This window comes from Rhinolophus hipposideros (assembly GCF_964194185.1).
Source record: "Rhinolophus hipposideros genome assembly, chromosome: 17".
In the NCBI taxonomy this organism is placed as follows: Eukaryota; Metazoa; Chordata; class Mammalia; order Chiroptera; family Rhinolophidae; genus Rhinolophus; species Rhinolophus hipposideros.
This window is the reverse complement of record NC_138063.1, coordinates 14,360,090-14,380,834: the sequence shown is the minus strand read 5'-3', so window position 1 is coordinate 14,380,834 and position 20,745 is coordinate 14,360,090. Positions and strand designations below refer to the sequence as shown.

The window sequence follows — 20,745 nt, the reverse complement described above, 5'->3', positions numbered from 1 at the left end:
ATTTTTTTTTTGCCTCCATGTATTCAGTGAAACTAATGTTTAAATCTGTTGAAGGTAATCATTTTTGTAAAAAAGAGAACTTCCAGTTGGTCATAGTTATATAACTTTTTTCTTTTTAAGACAAATTCAGTGATATCCTTGCTTATTTTTTGCTCAGTTCTATGAGCAAAAAATAGTAGTGGAAAGCTATATTTTAAACTCTAAGTTTTCTGAGAATAGTGACATTACACTCTGCATCTTTATATCTTCTGTATTTCCTGGTATTTCGTCAAGTTTTTGCTGAATTAATTCCACTCTATCAGCATTCTCATGTATATGTTTCATATTCACAATAGACTTTATAGTTTATATTTTAATCTCTTCATTTTGCTGTTTCTGATTTCCACCACCCAGAAGTTAAAACATGAACTCATTTAAGAAAAAGATTACGTTGTATTATACATGTGTACAGATGCATATTTTCTTGTAATATGGATTAGGCATGTTAGAATACCATAATTTTTTAAACATCATGCCACATCAATTTTGGTTTATGTCCTTTCTGTTAAAAATTATATCAATTTTTTTATGCAGATAATTGATGTTAAGAATTAATGTAGCTGCTAGATTCCCAGTCGATTGTTCTCTAAGAAAGTATCTAAGTGAAAATGGTCATTTGTCTGTCACTTAGTGGAGGTGAAGAAGCAATTTTATTAGGACTTATGTTACTGAGTGTTAGCAATGCATTCCTAATAGCACCAGTCACTGCTATGTGAATAAGCCTCCTGGAGCGAAGGTGAGGAAATGGCTCAATGTTTCAAGGGCCTTTTCTCTTTGCTGGAAGCCTGCCTCCTCCACAAGCAGCACCCTCAGTGCCTTGAGTCACCTTAGTTTGCCAGGTCAATTTTGTTTCCTATTGCGTAATCACTGAAAAGTAAGGCTCCTGCGTCATTGCTAAGGAGGCAGGTGTGTAAAGTGAATGCTTAGTACCAGGGTTTTTTTCTGCTAGGCAGAAAGCAGTTGTATTTTGTTTGAGCACCTACTGTGTATCAAGTACTCCCCTAGGCTCTGGGGTACGGTGATGAATGGGATGATATCCTCAAAGAGCTCAGGGTCTAACTGGGTTGGTAATTATAACAATAAATAACTCCAGGGTGCTATGTTATACGCTGGAGTAGAATTACATACCAGGGACAAGGCTGGCCAATAAAGAGAGGGCTGAACTCTGCACATGGGAGTCTCAGAAAGTTTCACAAAGGAGAAGGCACACTGATAATATCTGGGAAAATGCTTTTTAAAACAGTGGCTACCAAATGGAGGGAAGGATTTGTCCTTCACAGGGGGTTGGAGAAAACTTCACGTCAGTTTGGAGAAAACTTCACAGAAAAGCTGATGGGGTGGTCTTGGCAGAATGAATAGGTGGGTGCCATCTTGAATCACACAGAGAACCAGGCCAGTGAATGTTTAGAGGCGCGAAAGTATACAGTGAGTTTGGTAAGTGCTGTGTCGTCAGGGCTAGAATGTAGATTGAGGATGGAAGTCTACCATATGAGTAGTGCTTTGAATTCCATGTGAAGGAATTTTGCCATTCTGTAAGCAATGGGAAGGCAGCAAAGTTTGAGCAAAAATGTGTACCATGTTTCCCCGAAAATAAGACCTAGCTGGATAGTCAGCTCTAATGCATCTTTTGAAGCAAAAATTAGTATAAGACCCCGTCTTATTTTACTATAGTATAATAATTTTATTTTTAGTAAAATAAGACGGGGTCTTATACAATACAATACAATAAATAATATAATATAATACCGGGTCTTATATAAATTTTTGCTCCAAAACACGCGTTAGAGCTGATTGTCCTGCTAGGTCTTATTTTCAGGGAAGCACGTTAATTCTTTTCCCAGAACACAGTTGATAAGACTTAACTTGATGAAACATCAGATTTATAATGAACAATTGTTGACTACCTCTTATTAAATTATGTCAGATATTATTAGAGCTGTGACTAGAATTAGCTACATAGAACAACTTATTTAAGAATCAGCCCATAAACACAGAAAGATGATTAACAATGTCAGGTTGTAGCTTATGCCACATGTGAGTTGAAACAGACAATAAATTATGGAGGACTTCACTAAGCTTAGATGGGACTTCAAAAGTTTTGTAGGTCAATGCCACACTACCTACTGGCTGATTTGTACTAAGTTGATAAATGAACAAAGGTATCAACAGAAGTTAAAAGTATTTTATTGAATATCTGCCATGCCCATGCCATCGGACTAGGTGTCTTACAGTACTTACGAGCCCTCTACTTATAAATAAATGCGTTTCACTAAATATGAAACTCCAGTCCAAGTTGATGACATGAATGTCTGTGGTCTAGTCGTGTGACATTTGTTTTTAAAATCTTTATATAACTTTGTATTCTTTTTGCTTTTCCTTTACTTTACCCTTTTTAAAAGATGCTACGGACTTTAGCTTAGGCTGATTTCTGTAATGTTCTGTATACCAGTATTCAGTTACTATGGTTGGTAGATCATAAAAAGGTGTAAAATTTCATTTAGCATTCTTTTTAAATGAGATATTTGTCACAGCATCCAGCAAAATGCTCATGATTTAGGTGTTCAGAGAATGGTAGTTCCCTGTGGGTCTCTTCATAATAATGTGAAAACCCAAACTATATACAGAAGAAATTAGTTAATCTATATTTGAAAGTATTTTATATGTATAAAACATATAAGATGACCTTATCATTTTTATATATGTAAAAAAATCAGTTTGCTTCCCAAAATACTAAATAATTTTTTAGTCAATGTTGTAAAGGTGATCTTCACATCTAAAGTTGTATTAATTTAAGAGCGAATATAGTACACAGAAATCACCGAGTATTTAAACTAAAAGTATTCTGCCTTGAGTTATACTTCAAATTTAGTCTTTTCTGTGAGTATCAAGGTGAAATAGCATCATCAAATGCTGAATGACCCTGAGTTTGCTTTTCTTGATCAATGGGTTTGTGATTCTGATATGCATCTGGGTTTTGAGTTTTGAGTTTAGAATTTTAAAACTTTTAATGTGGTAATTTTTCCAAGATTTTCTTTATTGTTGGCAATTTGGCATTTCTTTCTCAGATTGCATATTAAAATATAATTGCTGTTTTATTGTTATTATGAAAGTCTTCAGTTTTAGCTTAGGCTAACCTCTATATGTTGCTGCATACCAATAGTCAGTTTTATTCATTTAGGTGGGGGTTTTTTGTTTATTTGTCTATGTATTCATGTTTATTAATTATATACTGACTTATTTATAATTTAATGAGAGTGAATTTATCCACTCAATTATATTGCTAACTGCATTTCTTTGATATCTTTGTTCAAGTCATATTTAAAGTTTAGGTTACAAATTGTAACCTTCTTCATTGAAAGGAAGAAGGATTGATACAAAAAGTTTGATTTTTCTAATTTTGTTCATATAATAGCTTTTCTGTCAGTTGTTAAAACTTTTTATATCTTCTGCTTAAAAATAGAAATGGATTAAAACACATGCCAGTAAAATTTGATAGACATTCTTTCTTATCACTCACCAAAAACTCACTTGCTGATACATATTAAAACATGAGGTTATAGAAATGCATAATTAATAGAATAATGTAATCATCGTTTATATATATATATATATATATATATATATATATATATATATATATATGGCACTTTACAGATTACCAAGTGCTTTCAAACCCATTAATTCTCAAAATTATTTAAGAAAGGACTTTATATAAATCAAAATTTGGGGAGAATTAGATTGTGATGTTTATTAGTCAAGTGACAAAGTTGTACCTTCCAGGTAAAACCCAAACCTTATTATTCATCATTTATTGCTTTCGCAATGCAATTTTTAACCTGTAATAATTTACTTTTCCATTTATACACACATATACCACCCACATAACTTGTTCCATAGAAGATCTTAAGCAGCTTTGAAAGTTATTATATAATGGAAAATGGAAAATTGAGGCAAAGGGAAGATAAGAGTGGGAAAGACAAGGCCCAGGTGAGTTTAGAAGTTCTGTATATTTAGCAGAGGTAAGCCATAAAGTTCTCTAAACTTCTTAGCAGCCAGTGTACAAAAAGGAGCCAACCATAAATACCTAAGTCTAGTGTTTATATGCTAGAAATAGTTGTTCAAGAGAGAAACATAACTATTTGTAAAAGTGAGATCAACAGGAAATTGAGAGTCCTCAGATAGTAGACAAAATATGTGTAATTTATTGAGCGCATTGTTTTAGAGATTTTGCCACTACAGCATGTGTGAAGGAGCTCACATAACTGAATATTAAAGTACATTCAGTCCTTATTAGTTGGGAGAACTGAAGACACAGATAAGAAGGTGAAAGGTAAAAACAGGTATGGAGCACTCACTCCCTGTTAGGCCCTGCAGGATATAAGGATCCCTAAGTATCGTTTATGGACTGTCTTCAAGAGAATTACCTGATTTCTCGGCTCCACCTGAGAGCCACCACTAACATCTATCGTGAAGCCTGGAAAGCTGCAGTTAACAGCCTCCCATGGTGATTCTTCTGTTCACTAAAGTTGAAAACAAGCACTGCAATAATCCAAAACCAAGGAAAACAGTATCTGAGTCATTGTTCTTTGTGATCACGTTCTGGTATGTAAAACCTTGGATCTTGGAATACTTCTTTGTTTCTCTATTGAACAAACGGAATTTCCAAGGAAACACCTAAAGACACCCCTTCAGCTCCTGCATTCCAGTGATGCACCATTAGTTTTTTAAGACTTGCCCTTAGCCTGTCACAGAATGTCTGCCAAGGACTGTAACTTCCAACTGTTCGTTAATCAGCTTTTATCTAAAACTCGATTGAAAAAAACGCGACACTTAGAAGCTAGTTAAATGGGCACATGGTCCATTTATTCCTCCACACATTCTAGTTTATGTCCCTAGATTAAACTCAACCATCGGAGGGCTGCATGTCTGGTCTCCTTCAGAACTGCCTTCCCCAAGTGCTTCTTCAGCATTATCCGGCAGTTGGCACTGAGCCCCTTCCAAGAGCGTGTCGTAAGAAGACGGCCAGAGCTCTTATTGTAGGGGGTCATGCTGATGTCATGCAGTACACTGTTTAGGGGCCCTTCTAGGAAGACTCAGTCAAGACACTTCTTTTAAATCAGGAAGATGAAAGCCTTCTTTATATTCACGGAAATACCCTAGATCTTTCTGGAGGAGTTTATGTATCTATAAATATTTTTCTGTAATATATTTAGTACAAGATACAAAGTCACATAATTTTAACTTGATATATACACTTTATAACCATAGATTTAAATATTTCCTAATAATTCACATTTTAGTTCTAGGTATATTATTATTAATACATGGCATCCATGAATAATAAAAGAAAATCATTTAGATTTTAGTGACTTTGAGAGAATGTAGCACCCACCACATCCTTCAAAAAGCACAGTTACACAAAAATAGTTCTACTGCCAGACTTTTCATCGCTGTAATTAATAAGGCTATATTATTATATAGGAATTAAACTGCATTTTTTTAGAACACAGACATATTAGCAACAAGATTGTTGCAGCATTGAATTAATTTTGTGTTTATGAATAAGCAGAGTAAGAGGTGTAATAAGGTAATCTTTAAGAAATGAATTCCTTAGATCCTCTCCCATCTCATTGGACATTGCTTTGTCTTTGTCAGTCTCTTAGATGGTATTCAAAGAGGCATCATCCAGCACTGTATACAATTATTGTTAGACACAGAAGTACAGAGCGTTCTGAGTAATTTACATTTAATTGTTTGGACTATAAATAATGCAGCATCCTCAGTTAAAAATACCCTAGACACTAAGAAAGTAGAATTAACCTCTTTCAAGTCTTGGGAAGAGAAACATCACTAAAATTTCCTCACAATTCATTGTTAAAATTTAGTTACAGGTTGCTGTGCTACTGAACTTGAATATCCTTGTGAAATCCCTCATAGCAGACCAACCAGCAATGAGCTTGACTCAGTTTGATTAATTATTCATCTTTTGTCCCTGTATGAACTCTAACGCATTTTACACTACTATATGAGGTAGCATAAAATGTGAAAATGTAGAAATGTACAGATGTTACCAAACTAAGAGAAAAGCAGTATAGAACACACGTGTGATATATACTTGTTCTAAAATGAACACTTTGAGGGTTTGTTACTCATTTTGCAAAAATATCCTTTACTAATCGCAGAATAGAAAAATTCAAGCTCTTATAAGCTACTGACTATCAAAGCTCAGTTAGAAAGGAAGATAAAGTACCTCTGGGAATATAATGTGATTATAATGTAATTTAAAATTTTAAGGCTATCTTATTATGTTCTCGAGGACTAGTAATATAATGCATAACAAATGAAGGATTAGGGATTCTTTAATGAAATTGTAAGTTGATGGGAAAATATGATTATATTTGGAGATATAAGAGATTTCAGGGTTTTTTCATAGCAAAGAAATAGATATGTCTCTAAATGTGATTTTTAGGCATGTACAACTCCTCAATTTTGCACACTAAAGGTATAAAGCCATTTTGTTTATAGTGCCGGTAGCAACTAGAAGAGAGCTTCATCTGGCCAAAAGCTACATGCCCGAGAATTCCCAGATAGATCCTTATTTCATGCATTTTTAGTCTTTTAAGTCGAGGCAATTTATTTGATATATAACGAAGAGTAATTTAATTTTTATGCCTTTTAAAGACCTGTCAAATAAATTCTCAGATTCAAAAGAAATCCTTCGTTGGGCTCTGGCCCAATTTTTAGTTTAGAAACTACGAACACTCGATATAGGCACTCAATAACTGTGGTTGAGTAATGATACCAGCTCTGCCGCTTCACATGTGTAGTCCTTAATTTCGTCATAATAAATGGCACCAGCTATTTCACTTAAGCAGTGACCTTGCTGCATTATTTTTATAGAATTAGGAGGTGTGGGATTTTGAATCTGAAAAGGACTTCATGTCATACGTTTCCTGCTCCTGTTCTTCATTTGACAAATGGACACATTTAGAACATTTTTGTGCTGACAGTCATATGAAGGTGAAGCCCAGCACTGCTGAAAAGATCTTACACCCGCTCTGCGCTCTGCAGGGGTGGGTGTGCACCCACTGCACAGGCGGCAGCCACAGGTCGGGGACATGCCGAGCTGTGCCATCTCATCCAAGGACAACATGACTGCTGTGTTCCAGGCCCAGGCCTCTTCCTTGCTGCATCCTTCATTCCAGCCTCTCTCATCGCCTCTTGGACTTTGTTCTTTAGAGAACCCTTCTCTCACTTTTATCCTCAACTGCTCTATGGAATCTCCTCCTCGGCCTGGAAGCATGCTTTATCACCTCTCATTTAAAACCCTGCTTTCCCTTTGCATCTCCTGGATCTGCTGTCCAGTCTCTCATCTCTCCTTCTCCAGGAAAAGGAGGCTGTGCACATCTTCTCACCTCTTGTGCCCTTCTGGTCTACTGTAATCTGATTTTTGCTCCTACTATTTTACTAATATCTCTCTTTCCTTTTGGTTCCAAACAGTTTTTTCATTGCCAAGTGTTTTCAGACTTTAGTGTGTGGTTCTCAAACTGTTTGGTCTCAGAACCCCTTAAAAAGTGAAAATCCTAAAGAGTTTTTGTTTGTAAAGGTTGTATCTATAGATTTTTTTAACGTTTTAGAAATTAAAACTGAGAAATTTACAAAATATTTGCTTATTTAAAAGAACAATAATCTCAGTTCATGTTGATATAAAAAACAGTATGAAAAATAACTACTTGCCAAAACAAAAAAAAAATACTGAGAAAAGTAGCACTGTTTAACATTTTTATAGATTTCTTTAATGTCTGGCTTAATAGAAGACAGGTGGATTTCATATCTGCACATCTTTAATCTGTTGCTATATATTTTAAAGTTAAAGTATATGGTGAAAATCTGGTCTCACATAGATATATAGTTGAAAAAGGGAGGAATTTCAATAGCCTTTTAAGATAATTTTTCATCTTCTTTGGTACTTCACCAAAAGTTAACATGCCAGGTTTTTGTTGGTTTTTTTAAGGTTAATTGCAATGTGAAATCTGCAATCTTAATGAACTTTTCATACTGTTATATTCAGTCCATTGGTGGGTGTATCTTGCTCTTTGAATGGGTCTTTCACCCATGAATGATTTTGTAACATTATGCATTTGTCTTTGTAAAATATTGGTCACTGAGTGTGTAGAATCTCCATATATTGTCACATTGTAATTCACAATATCAGAAAAACACTTTTGCTAATGTCATTGCTGATCTCATCTAATAAGCCAGTGAGTATTGGGAAGCCAGATACCATTTTCCAAAACTCTAATTTTTACTTGAAAGCTTGAATTTTATCATTGGCAAAATTCTGTCAGTTACTTTGTTGGATAGAAATAAAGTAGTTCATATTCACGAAAATGTCTGCCAAATACTCAAGTCCAAATAACCACAGTTTGTCTCTTGGTTATACTTTCCAGTAAAAATGGTGTGCCATTAAAAACACAAACAGCTAGTTGGGCATACATCTCAATCTTACAAGTGTTTTTCCCCGAGACAGTCATATTTCAGTATACAGTGGAAGTGCTTTATGTGTGTGTGGTTTCCATTTTGTCATATTAAGTATTAAAATGGTAGGTACTAAAAGGTTAAAATTTTAAGAGGGGTAGGGGGTGGGAGATGAGGGTAAGGGGGATCAAATATATGATTATGGAAGGAGAACTGACTCTGGGTGGTGAACACACAATGGGATTTATAGATGATGTAATACAGAATTTTACACCTGAAATCTAAGTAATTTTACTAACAATTGTCACCCCAATAAACTTTAAAATAAATAAATAAATAAAAGTAAAATTTAAATAAAAATAGTTTTTACTCCTTCATCAAGGACATTCTTAAGTGAAAATGCTTTGCTATTTTGTTTTAGTTACTCCCAGTGCGTGGCAATGAAGAATAGTGACAACCAGTATAGTTTGGTGCCACTGCCTGACATGGGCTAAAGCACCAGCTGTTTTAGCCATCGTTGTTTTTACACCATCAGTACAAAGTCAACACGATGAAAATGACATCTCAGTATTTTTACAAAAACAGTTTTGGTCTCACAAACCTCCTCATAGGAGCATAAGTTCCCCAGGCACTCGTAGACTATACTTTGAGAACCACTGATTCAGTGGAACCTTTTTTTGCACTGAAATGTGAAACTTATTTCTTCTTTCTTAAAACTCTTCTACTTTCTGCATTCCCTGTTATATCCCAAAGTCATAATCTTCCCTAGGATCCAGTACCTGGGAAAAAGGTAAGCTAGACAAGGAACACCTAGGATTAGTTTTTCTGCAATTGATTCTACTTACTCCAAAGGACCCTTCCCTTTTCCAGGGATTCCCAGCTCTCCTTGAACTTTAATACTGCTGGTCCCAGAAGAGGCCTCCTTCAAGAACTCAGGACTTCTGGTGCTACACAAACCTCCATGGTACATAATACCTGGCAGCAAACTGCCTGTCATTTAGGGCTCACATTACAGGTGATATCTTATTTAAATGTATCAACCTGCATACTTCAAATCCCAATCTCAAATTCACTATGCTGAGGCACATTCGTCTTTTTTCTATTCTTCGAATAAGGTCAAGCTTATTTCTACCTCAGGACTTTTGATCTTGCTGTTCCCTCGGCCTAGAACACTTCTCCTCCAGATCTTGACGTGGCCTGTTTGGTCTCCTCATTCCTTCAGGTGAACTCTCTTTACCTCGCTGTCTACAGTCGCCTCCCCTCCATCACTATCCCATTCCTCTTTTATCTTCATGGAAATGATATCATCTGAACTCGTCTTGTTCATGTTTTCATTGACTTCTTAGGCACAGAAGACCAGGGGACTTGTCTGACTCATTTCCTATGTTCCCAGCAGCCTTAACTGTTGAAGGAACGAATTCAGAAACCCTGTGGCTGCAGGGAGGGGTCAAATGATCTGCTCGTGGAACACAGGGATGGAGCAGACACGCAGGCCTCTCCTCACACCGTCTCCCTCACCTGGGTTACCTCAGCTCTCCTCTATTCCTCAGACACCTCTTCCCAGTCCTAAATCTTGTCTCACCCCGCTGATCCAAAGTTATCCTGTGGTCTCTTCTCAGCAACCTTTGTGCTTATTCAGTGTGTGGTTTGCTTTTGTTTTGTTGAACTCAAATTTTAAAGATACAGAATGTATGATATATAGAATTTCCAACTATATGAATTATTAGGAGATACACACACATACACACACACACATATCTTAAGCTATACATGAAATATTAAGGTACATACAGAGGGTGCCAAAAAAAGTGTATACACCTTTTAAGAAAGGGAAAACGGTATTAAAATTGTAATACTCAATATATACCAATAACAAAAGATTAATACAAGTCATGTGTATACATTTTTTTGGCACCCTGGTGAAAAAATACATATGAGATATTAAGATATATATATATATATATATATATATATATATACATACACACAATATATATAAGATATATATATTGTATATCTTGTATACATATCTTATATTGTATATATATCGTATATATTGTATATATATAATATGTATAAGATATATATAGTATAATATATATAATATAAGATATATATATCAATAATATATGATATATATATACAAGATATATATACAAGTGTATATATATATATACACAGACACACATATATATCTTTAGATATATACACACGTATACATACATATATACACATGTATACACACAAACATATATATACAGAGAGACAGAGACTACTTTTTCAAAGATAGGAGACTCTAAGTCAACAATTTTCAACTTTTTGGTCTCAGGACCCATTTACACTTCTAAAAATTATTGAGGACCCCCCCAAAATTTTTATTTATATAGGTTATAACTATCAATATTTGTCATATTAGAAATTAAAACCAAGAAATTTTAAGATTATTTTTAAACAACCCATTATATGCTCATATAAATAATGTATATCTTTTTTTAAATTAAAGTCTATTGGGGTGACAATTGTTAGTATTTCTGTTGTGCTTTTAAAAAGCATATTATATATAGTACGTTCAGACAATGGAATATTATTCAAGACTAAAAAGAAATGAGCTATCAAACCATGAAAAGATATGGCGGAACTTTAAATGCATATCTAAGTGAAAGAAGCCAATCTGAAAAGGCATGATTCCAACTATATGACATGCTAGAAAAGGCAAAACTTATGGAGACTGTAAAAAGATAAATGGTTACCAAGGGTTATGGAGGAGGACTGAATAGACAGAGTACAGTGGATTTTTAGGGCAGAGAAAATACTCTGCATGATACCATAATGGTGGACACGTCATTATACATTTGTCCAAACCCATAGAATGTACACCACCAAGAGTGAACCCTAATGTACACTATAGATTTTGCGTGATAATGACGTGTCAGTGTAGGTTCATTGATTGTAACAAACGTACCATCTGGTGGGGGATGTCGATAATGGAGAAGTCTGCGCATGCGGGTGGGGGGAGCAAGGGGTATATGGGAACACTCTGAATACTTTGTGCTCGATTTTGCTATGAACCTGAAACTTCTCTAAAAAAATAAAATATCTTTTAAAAACAATCTACTCATTATACTTATAAAAAGTCAAAAAATCAATATGAACTTCAGTGATATTTAATGTTGATCATTCAGTATTTATTTTTGATAAATCAGTGTATCATTCCCAATCACTGAATGATGAGAAATTTTAATAAATTAGTCACTCCGTTATGGACTATAACATCCAATTATTTCAAATAACACTAGATGGTGTTTATTTTTAGAATTGAAAATTAATATTAAAATATTTTAATTCACTGATTTTTTGCATAACATGTTAAATTGCAGCACCCAATTCCAAAATTGGAAACAAAGAAGTCACTGAAGAATTAGGAATCAGTAAATGGAGTGCAAGTGATTTAACCAAGTAAAATACTTTTTAAGCAATAGCTTTTCTTGATAACAATTTTCTGCAAGTCTTGTAGAATTTATTCAGCAGAGTTTTATCGTGTGTCTGCTCTGTGCACTATGTTGGGCTGGGTGATGTGGGCCACTCCGCTGCATCTGGTCAGTCAGGCACTGGCACTGCCCTCACAGACCTGACAGTTGGCAGGGACAGACAGAGAGGTACATTAGGGAAGGGTTGCACGCTCTGATACTAAAAGGGTATCCAGGACACATAGAAGAGTCCCAGGTGCTATGACCGGAGGGACACAAAGGCGGGACCAGGCAGTTGTGCACAGGAGGAAAAAGGAGAATTGGTGATATTTTAAGCCGAATTTTAGAAGGTGAATAGGTGTTCATCGGGCAGGCAAATCCTTCTGATTCCAAATTTTTGAGCTGTTTCCATATGCAAAAATTGGATGTCATTGAGTGAAACACTATTAAATCCTATTGTGAATCTCTGACTAATGAATCAATGATCACTCTTCAAAAATTACAGTGTGTATTCTTTTACATTGCATATTTCACTGCCAAGAATGAAGAAATTTTCAAACAATCTATGTATAGGCATAGATCTGAGCAATATATTTAATGGCTCAACTACTTGAGCTTCTTAGTAGGTATTAAGACAGCAGTAATAATAGTTATAAGAGTAATAGTGGTAGTAAGGAGAACACTAATTTTAAAGGACACAGAATATAAATTTCTCTAATTTACTGTAAATGGATAAATCACCTAAATTTTAGTAGTATTGACGTTGAAATTTAAAGTGTTTTACATGGTTTTGCTGGATTTAACTGATTATCTCTCAGTTGGCCTTTCTTGGGAACCTTTTAGTACGTGCTTTTTTACATAGAAAATATACTTTATTTTTAAACACTTTACTCACTTCTATCCTCTAAAGGTAATGTTTGCTTACCAACAGTTGTTTCCATTAAAAGATACTAGAATTGTGGCATACCATACAGGCATTAAAAAGATTGAGGTCAATCCATTTGTACTGACGTGGAAAGATGTAAGTAGAAGAGAAATTTAAAGAGATACTAGCAAAGCTTCAGAGGAATAAAATAAAATCATTTTGGAAGAGGATAACTGTATGTAAGGATTGATATTCATGCATGTACATGTAAACATATGAAGAGAAAAAAATCTATTAAGACACACCCCAGAGTATTTGTCATGGTTACCTGGGGGAATGGAAGGGACTAATGGTAAAGGGTAACTTTCCTTTCTTAATTGTTTCTTTTCTGTATTCTCTGTGTTTTCTTTTTTAATTTAAAATTGGATATACATTAGAATTATTGAAATGAAAAATAATAAAATGTAATCATTGAGAAAACACTAAAGCTATGACATAGATAAGATACAAAATATTCAATTAAAAATAAGTATTTAAACTTTTGAAACTTTTTGGAAAAAAGTTAAATGAGACAGAAGAGTTAAAAGTCTGTATTTTCAGAGATAGTTTACCTTTTCTTAAACTTTGTTATTATGTAGACAGACTGATTGATTCTGCTTTTCAAGTGAAAAGCTGAATCAGCTTTGTTCACCCTAAATGGGCACTTAAAATCTAGTAAGGAAATGAACACTGTCTACTTTAGAACAATGCATGAGCTCATTTTTTTAAAAAGTCTTCCAAACCTGTGGTTTGTTCTTATCCCATATGGTGATAAAAATAATGGGATATAAAACAGCTTCTGTCCTGACTTCCAGTAAAATTCTGAAATTGGTTATCATTTTGTAGTATACTTTTTGTAGCAAATAATTATAGATGTTGCTCCTATACTCACATGAGTAGAAATCCTTCCCACACCAGTTTAGTCCATTTCCCGACTCCTAAAAACTTCCCAAAGATAGCTATCTTTAAATATTAAAGTTACTCATTTAAAACAAAAACTCCTCTTCCAGGAGTATTCCATTTCACTATATAACAACAAGATATTTAATTTTCAGACTGTTTGAAATGATAGAGAAGAGTTTCAAACTAAAGTAATTTGCAGTTGTTATCAGGTTATATTCACAAATCACAAGTATTTAAGAAATAAGCAAGTTGAAAATATTTTAGGGCATTTATTTCTCTTATTTATTAGCATGTTATTAGTCAGTACTTATTTGCCCTAGGAAAATAACAAATTTTATTTATTTTTTCTGTAGTATTCCGTGTTTCCCCGAAAATAAGACCTAGCCGGACCATCAGCTCTAATGTGTCTTTTGGAGCAAAATTTAATATAAGACTGGTCTTATTTTACTGTAAGACTGGGTATAATATACTTAATATAATACAACACTGGGTCTTATATTAATTTTTGCTCCAAAAGACGCATTAGAGCTGATGGTCCGGCTAGGTCTTATTTTCCGGGAAACACGGTATATTAAGAGATGCAGCTGCTGCTGCTGCTGCTGCTGCTGATGATGATGATGATATGATGATGATGATGATGATGATGATGATGATGATATAATGATAGCTGCTAAAGTTTGAGTGGACTTACCATTGTAAGTGCTTATTATGTGCCAGGCACTGTTCAAAGTATTTTATGTGTATTGCTCACTTAATCCTCACCTCCTTAATAGTTACTATTACTGTTCCCGTTTTACAGGTGAGGAAACTGAGGCATAGGCAAGTTAAGTAACTTGTCCAAAGTCACACAATTATTAAGTGGCAGAGTCAAGGAATAAGAGACCTTTCCTCTGCCATCATATGGTACAGCCTCAACATGCTTGGTAGTCGTCCTTGCAGAAGTTCTTCCTGTACAGCCTGGGGAGTGTTTCCAATTCTCCTAGGAACGCCCCAGCTACAGTGTGCGTATAGCAAGTTTTTTTAGAAGGCCAGTAATTCACCTATTAAATACTCAGCAGTGTTATTCATGAAATATCTATTGACTATAGTGTGCAAAGTGCTGAGTGGGAAGTCGGGACTCTGAAATGGAATTCGCCACCAGTGCCCATCACCACCCCAGAATGAGAGATCTTTTCATCCTGTTCTTTTGGACGGGTGAAAACATTTCCCCGCCCTCTACCGCTCACACCCGCAATAACTAACACAGCTCCCCTTGAGCTGATGCCTTCACCAAAGCCACTTTCTTGTCTCCAGATCTTTCAGACACACTAGCCTCATGGAGGCCTGGAGTCTTGGCGGGTGGGTGTGAGCGTGCTCTGTCAAGTGCCTCCTCCTTTACGAAGCGTCCCTCTGTGATTGCAACTGTGGCATCTCTGAGGGCTGTCGACCAAAGCTCTGAGAATCTACTCCTGAGTCTTTTAGGCCCTGGCCCCTTACCTGGTGGCCCTCAGAAGAGCTCTTTGGCATTTCACATTGGCCAGGGAGGGGACTGAGTAGGTAGCTTCTTACGGTCTCAGTGACCTATACATAACTCCACTGCAGAAGACCTCCCATTCTTTTCAACAGGACAGGATTGCCTGTGTTTAGGGCTCGGATCTTTTCCATAGGTTATTGGAAGCACAATATGGAAATTGAGGAGACTCATTCCTTATCCATTATGCATGATAAGTAAAAGGGTGCAGTGTGTTGGTTCGATTTTAAATAATTTTTGTTTACATTAATAAACCTGCATGCATATCCTGCAGAGGGTAACCAAATGAATCAATCTAAAAAGTTACTTCATGTAAACTAAAACAGAAATGTGATACCATTTTTTCCTCATATTGACCAAAAAAGGCGGGGGGTTTATTTATTCCAAGTGGGGGCACTCTTTTAGTTTTAGTGTAAATGGAAAGTGATTTGTCATTGCCTATCAAAATTTTAAATGTGTGTATGCTTTAATCCGGAATCTTGCTTTGGGTAATTTATTCTATAAAATGCTCACCTAGGTATATAAGGATCCATGTATAATGTACAATAACTTAAATGTCTGTCAGGAAGGCAATAGTTAAATAATGGAATATACACATGCAGATATGAGAAAGAATGACCTGGGATCACATATACTAACATGGGAGAGTTCTCCATGAAGTGCTAAGGGAAGAAAAGTCAGTTGCAGAATAATCAAATGTTTCATTTTTGCAGTAAAAATTAGAAAATGCTCTAGAAAGGTCCGCCAAATTATTCTAGTAGTTAACCCTTGGTGAGGGAGGGGGATATGACAGGAAAGACTTAATTTTTACTGTATACCTATTGGTGGTATTTGAATTTTTTATAAGTACCTATTGCCTTCATACGTTTGTAACAAAAAGAATCAAAAGTTTGTGAACTATTTTAAATCAACATCATCAAGAAATTCTAAAAGCAACTCAATTAAGAATTGCTTCTAATACTCAGTTACCTATGAAAATACATACCCAAGGACTTAGGACAATGCCTGACACACTCAATACTCAGTGAATATTAGCTGCAAATAGTTGTAGTTAGTGGCTTGTAAATAGCTATATTTCATACATTCTATTCCATACCTGCTTAGATTTTAGATGGTTTCATGTTAAATTGGAGATTAATTTTTGGATTAGTTGAAGAGCGTTTCTCGTTGCATTTTAATGCTCAAGAATATGATGTACAGTAGTAACTCAGTATCCTGAGACCACTGCACGTTACCAAAGTCCTAATTAAGAAAATGATTTTACAGGTTTCTTTTTCCCAAATAGTATTTCTGCTGAGAGTTGCATATTTCCTTTAACTCTATTTTTCCAAAGTAACTTTTAAATTTCACACAAACTTTCGCTGATTTGGGGGCCATTTTTAATAAAGATAGAAAAGGCCATTAATGCAAGGGAGACTGTAAGTAGAAAGTACCAAAATAACAGAGACTCGGGTGTTGGGTGCCCGGCAAACTCTCCAGCAAAGTGATTTGCCCCTGGATCCTGCGCCAGAATGAACTCAATTCACGTTTGTGTTTCACATCGTAAACCACCCTGCTGGGAGTTACTCCTGAAGAGCTGAAGTCACAAATATGGCTTTGGAGAAATAAAATCACCTATTCTAGTATTTAATAATGATTGATAAGTGATTATTTCATTCAGTAATGTTTTGTGTGATAATACCATGTTCATTGAAATTTATGTGTGGTGATATAAATATCTGGCAAATTCATTCTTATAATAATTTTTATTCCCCGGACCATGTTTATACCAAAAACATATACTTTATTGTATAGATTATTATTTAGATTGTATTTGCCTCCATAAGTTTCAGCCCGAGTAATATTTTCTAGTTCCCAAAGATATAATTAAATAGTGTCCATTATGCAACTATCAGTCTGATGCTAATGTACCCAGGCTCCAACTTCTTGTAAATCTGCAATTGTTTGTCTCAATTAAAAATACATTTTTAAAAGGGTCATGGGGCAGTTTTGTTTCTCGATTTCTGCCTAACTTTTTTGAACAGTTTTTGTTTGCTTTGTGTTTGTCTCACTTATTATTTTAGACCCTATAAAATATTCATTGGTCTTCAAATTCGATATGTTTAGTAGAGTTTGTACACTAGTCCTGTATTTTGAATTAAACTCTACTGCTATGTCCTGCTTGCTTGAATCATATTTATGAATTCTTACTGCTTTAAACTTTTTACTGCTGTATCCTTGCTTGGACCATATTTACATATTCACACATTCTTCAACAAAAGAGAGTCTCAAAGGAGGGAAACAAGCAGCAAACAAAAAAATTATTGTTTAATATCTCAGAGATGCTAAGAATAATAAAGAAAAAGTAGGATGTTGGACTCAAGAGTAATGGATGATGAGCTGCTGTATTAACTAGAACAGCCCACGAGCTCCCCTTTGATCAAGATACCCTGGGAACAGAGAGCCAAATGAAGTGAAGGCCTGAGCCATGGAGATACCAGGCAGATGAGATTTTCAAGCAGAGAGAGCAACACGTGTTAAAGCTCCAAAGTGGGAACGCTCGCTGCATATTCAAGAAAGTACAAGGAGATCAATACGACTAGAGCAGAGTGAGCAAAGGAGAGAGGTGCTGAAGTCTGAGATGTGGGAGGGCCATATCATGCAGGGTCTTGAAGGACGCTTGTCAGTCTAAGAGACAAGTGATTTGATTTATGGTTGAAAAGGATCACACTGGCTGCATGTGGACAATAATGAAAAGTGAGGCCAGTGACTAAACTTTGGATGAGGACCACCCCAGCCCCAGTAAGAGATACATTTGCAACATTACTCCATTCCACTTTACTCTCCTTTCACGTATGTACATACACACGTGAGTGGCAGTGTTCTCTCTGACTTCACTGAGTTCCTTGTGGTGAGCTGAGAAAAGAGCCATTGTTCTAACTTGAATATAACAAAAGGATTTTTATCCGGTTGTTGCCCAAGAAAGAAAGAAAGAAGCAAGAAATGCTGCCTGAGTGACATGTTATTAATGCAGTGAACTGGAGACTGAGATGCCATTTCCAGAAGGCTCAGCACACATGAACCCTTACTCTTAACCCTACCCCATAAATTTTGGAATTCAAGACTTCCCTGCAGCATCAGGTCAAGACTAGAAAAGTCTTAAAAACTGTCATGGATCCTCCTCTTCAATCTACTGATACTTTGGGGGCGAGTAATATGTATCTCACCATCCTTAATCTTGACAGCCACCACCAGCTGAGAAGAGTAGTCTAGGGCTATAGTAGGTTCTGGAAACCCTCAGCGGAGATAGGCTCACTGCAGCCAGTCCCCACCCTGAATACTTAGGAAGTGATTGCATACATATCATAGATTTATTCTGTTAAAAGAGACACTATTAAAGGAATAAAAAGTTGATCAAGAAGTTCTAGATAAAAATATGCTGTAAGATCTCCACTGTCCAAAATTCTTTAAGATGCTGTTTAGTAAACTAGTAGTAAATTGCAAAGAATAGATAATGCAAATCTGTAATACGTGGTCCTTTCAGGCCAACTAAAGATTTGATATCAATAACAGAGTTGTTCTTTTTTTCTCCCATAAATACTGGTGTTTGTGGATGATACAGAAGGATGAGGTTGATATCCAGAGCATAGAAAATGGTCAATGTAACAAAAACTTTAGGTTCTAGTTAACTGAGTAAAATTTTGTCAACATAAATGTATTTTACCAATAGTTGTTTTGAAGGGGGTTATTATGAGGGGTAATTATATTCACGTTTTGTGGGATTTGGGCAATATAGCTGTTACATCTGTGCAAAGCTTAATGATAGATTATTTTTTTTAATACCAGTGGATACCTGTGGCTTATTAACCACAGAATAAATATTTGTTAAAATATTTGTTAGATTTTATAGTCCATGTTACTGTACTAGCATAGAAATTGTGTGTGCTTATGTGTGTATAGATAGAGATACAGATACAAATATAGGCAGAGATATAGATATATTGTGTTGCCCAATATTTAGACCACTGTAATTAATTATCGAATGACAAAATAGTAAACATTTTTTAACTCATCTTGATCATTTTTATTTTTGAGTATAAGAACACTAGATTTTGAGTGCTGATTCTTACCTTCTGTATGAAGGTAGCATAATATACTGTAACAGGAAGAGCTTTGAGAAATTAATTTTTTCCTGACCACTAAATAATGGGGAAGCTTCCTATGTGTCAGCAGCCTTCCATACCCTTCCTTCCCTCAAACCAATATACAAAGAGAACATCCCATACCTGAGCCCAGCAAAACCCAGCAGTACATCCTAAAGCAGGGTCTTGAATGTGACTAAATATGAAGCATTAATCTTTCACTAAAGAGGAAGGAGTTTGCATCACTGGGTAAGGCTTAGGGATGGAACAAAAGTATTATTCAATCTATTACTTAATAATAGGTAACAAACAAAAAATTTAAAAACTCAATAGTTTTCCATATTGATGAAATATGTGTTCATGTCATGTCTGCTAATACAAAAATAGCTTTGTTAGAATGTCCCTGGTTTCAAAATGCTCACATTCAAATATTTCTCTCTCTCTCTCTCTCTCTCTCTCAACTTTTCTTACCAGAATTTCAGAAATGCAGTCCCATGCCCTAATTCTTTTTTACTCTATATCAATCTTAAGAAAGAGATAGAGAATGATATTTCTTCTCTGTCGTTTTACTTCCCCCTCCCATGTTTTAAAAACTAATAACAGAAAAGTTACCAAACTTTTCTGGTAGTATAGATCCAAAGGGGGAAAAAAGGCAAGGAATGTGTAGTAGAATTGATGCAATATCCTCATAAATATTTAGGATAGGCCACTTGTTTATCCGGGCAACTTGCACTGAGACAGTAGGACTAGATAATGGAAAGGTATATTCAAAACTCTTTGGGGTTATAAAATCATACCTTATTGACACTTCTAATTATTTTCATTGTTGCTTTCCTGAATTCTAGCCATATGGCAATGAAATCATTATGACAAAACCTATATTAGGAATTCATATATTTAATCCACTCATGAAAATTAATCTAGGAAAAAGAAAAATAAATCAAAATAAATCAACCTCTTATAAACTTCAAACTATCTTCCCTAAATCCTATTTTTGTGCAATGCCAAATAAGCACCAAATACATTTATTTATACTACCTGTAGTCACAGCTGTCACTTAGATAAACTAATAAATGTGGACAATCTAGGGAATTTGCCAAATAACTTTTTTCTGGTGGGTAACTTTCTACTTTAATTCTAAATTATTGATGTGAACCTAAGCATAACATTTATATGGCTTTTTTATGATTGTTCTGGTAGAAAGTATATTTCACTCCTTAATACTCTAATAAACCATGGGAACATAATTAGATTGAATATGTAAGCCTTTTCATCTTTTCCAATTCTGTTCAAATAGAAATATTTGCATAATAGTACTGTAAT

The 20,745-nt window shown here is 35.1% G+C and overlaps 1 protein-coding gene across 3 annotated transcripts in view; it reads left to right on the top strand.

Moving 5' to 3' along the window:
• WDR7 (WD repeat domain 7) overlaps window positions 1-20,745 on the top strand; it is a 301,626-nt gene that overhangs the window by 219,388 nt on the left and 61,493 nt on the right. The gene's annotated exons all lie outside the window — the stretch shown is intronic.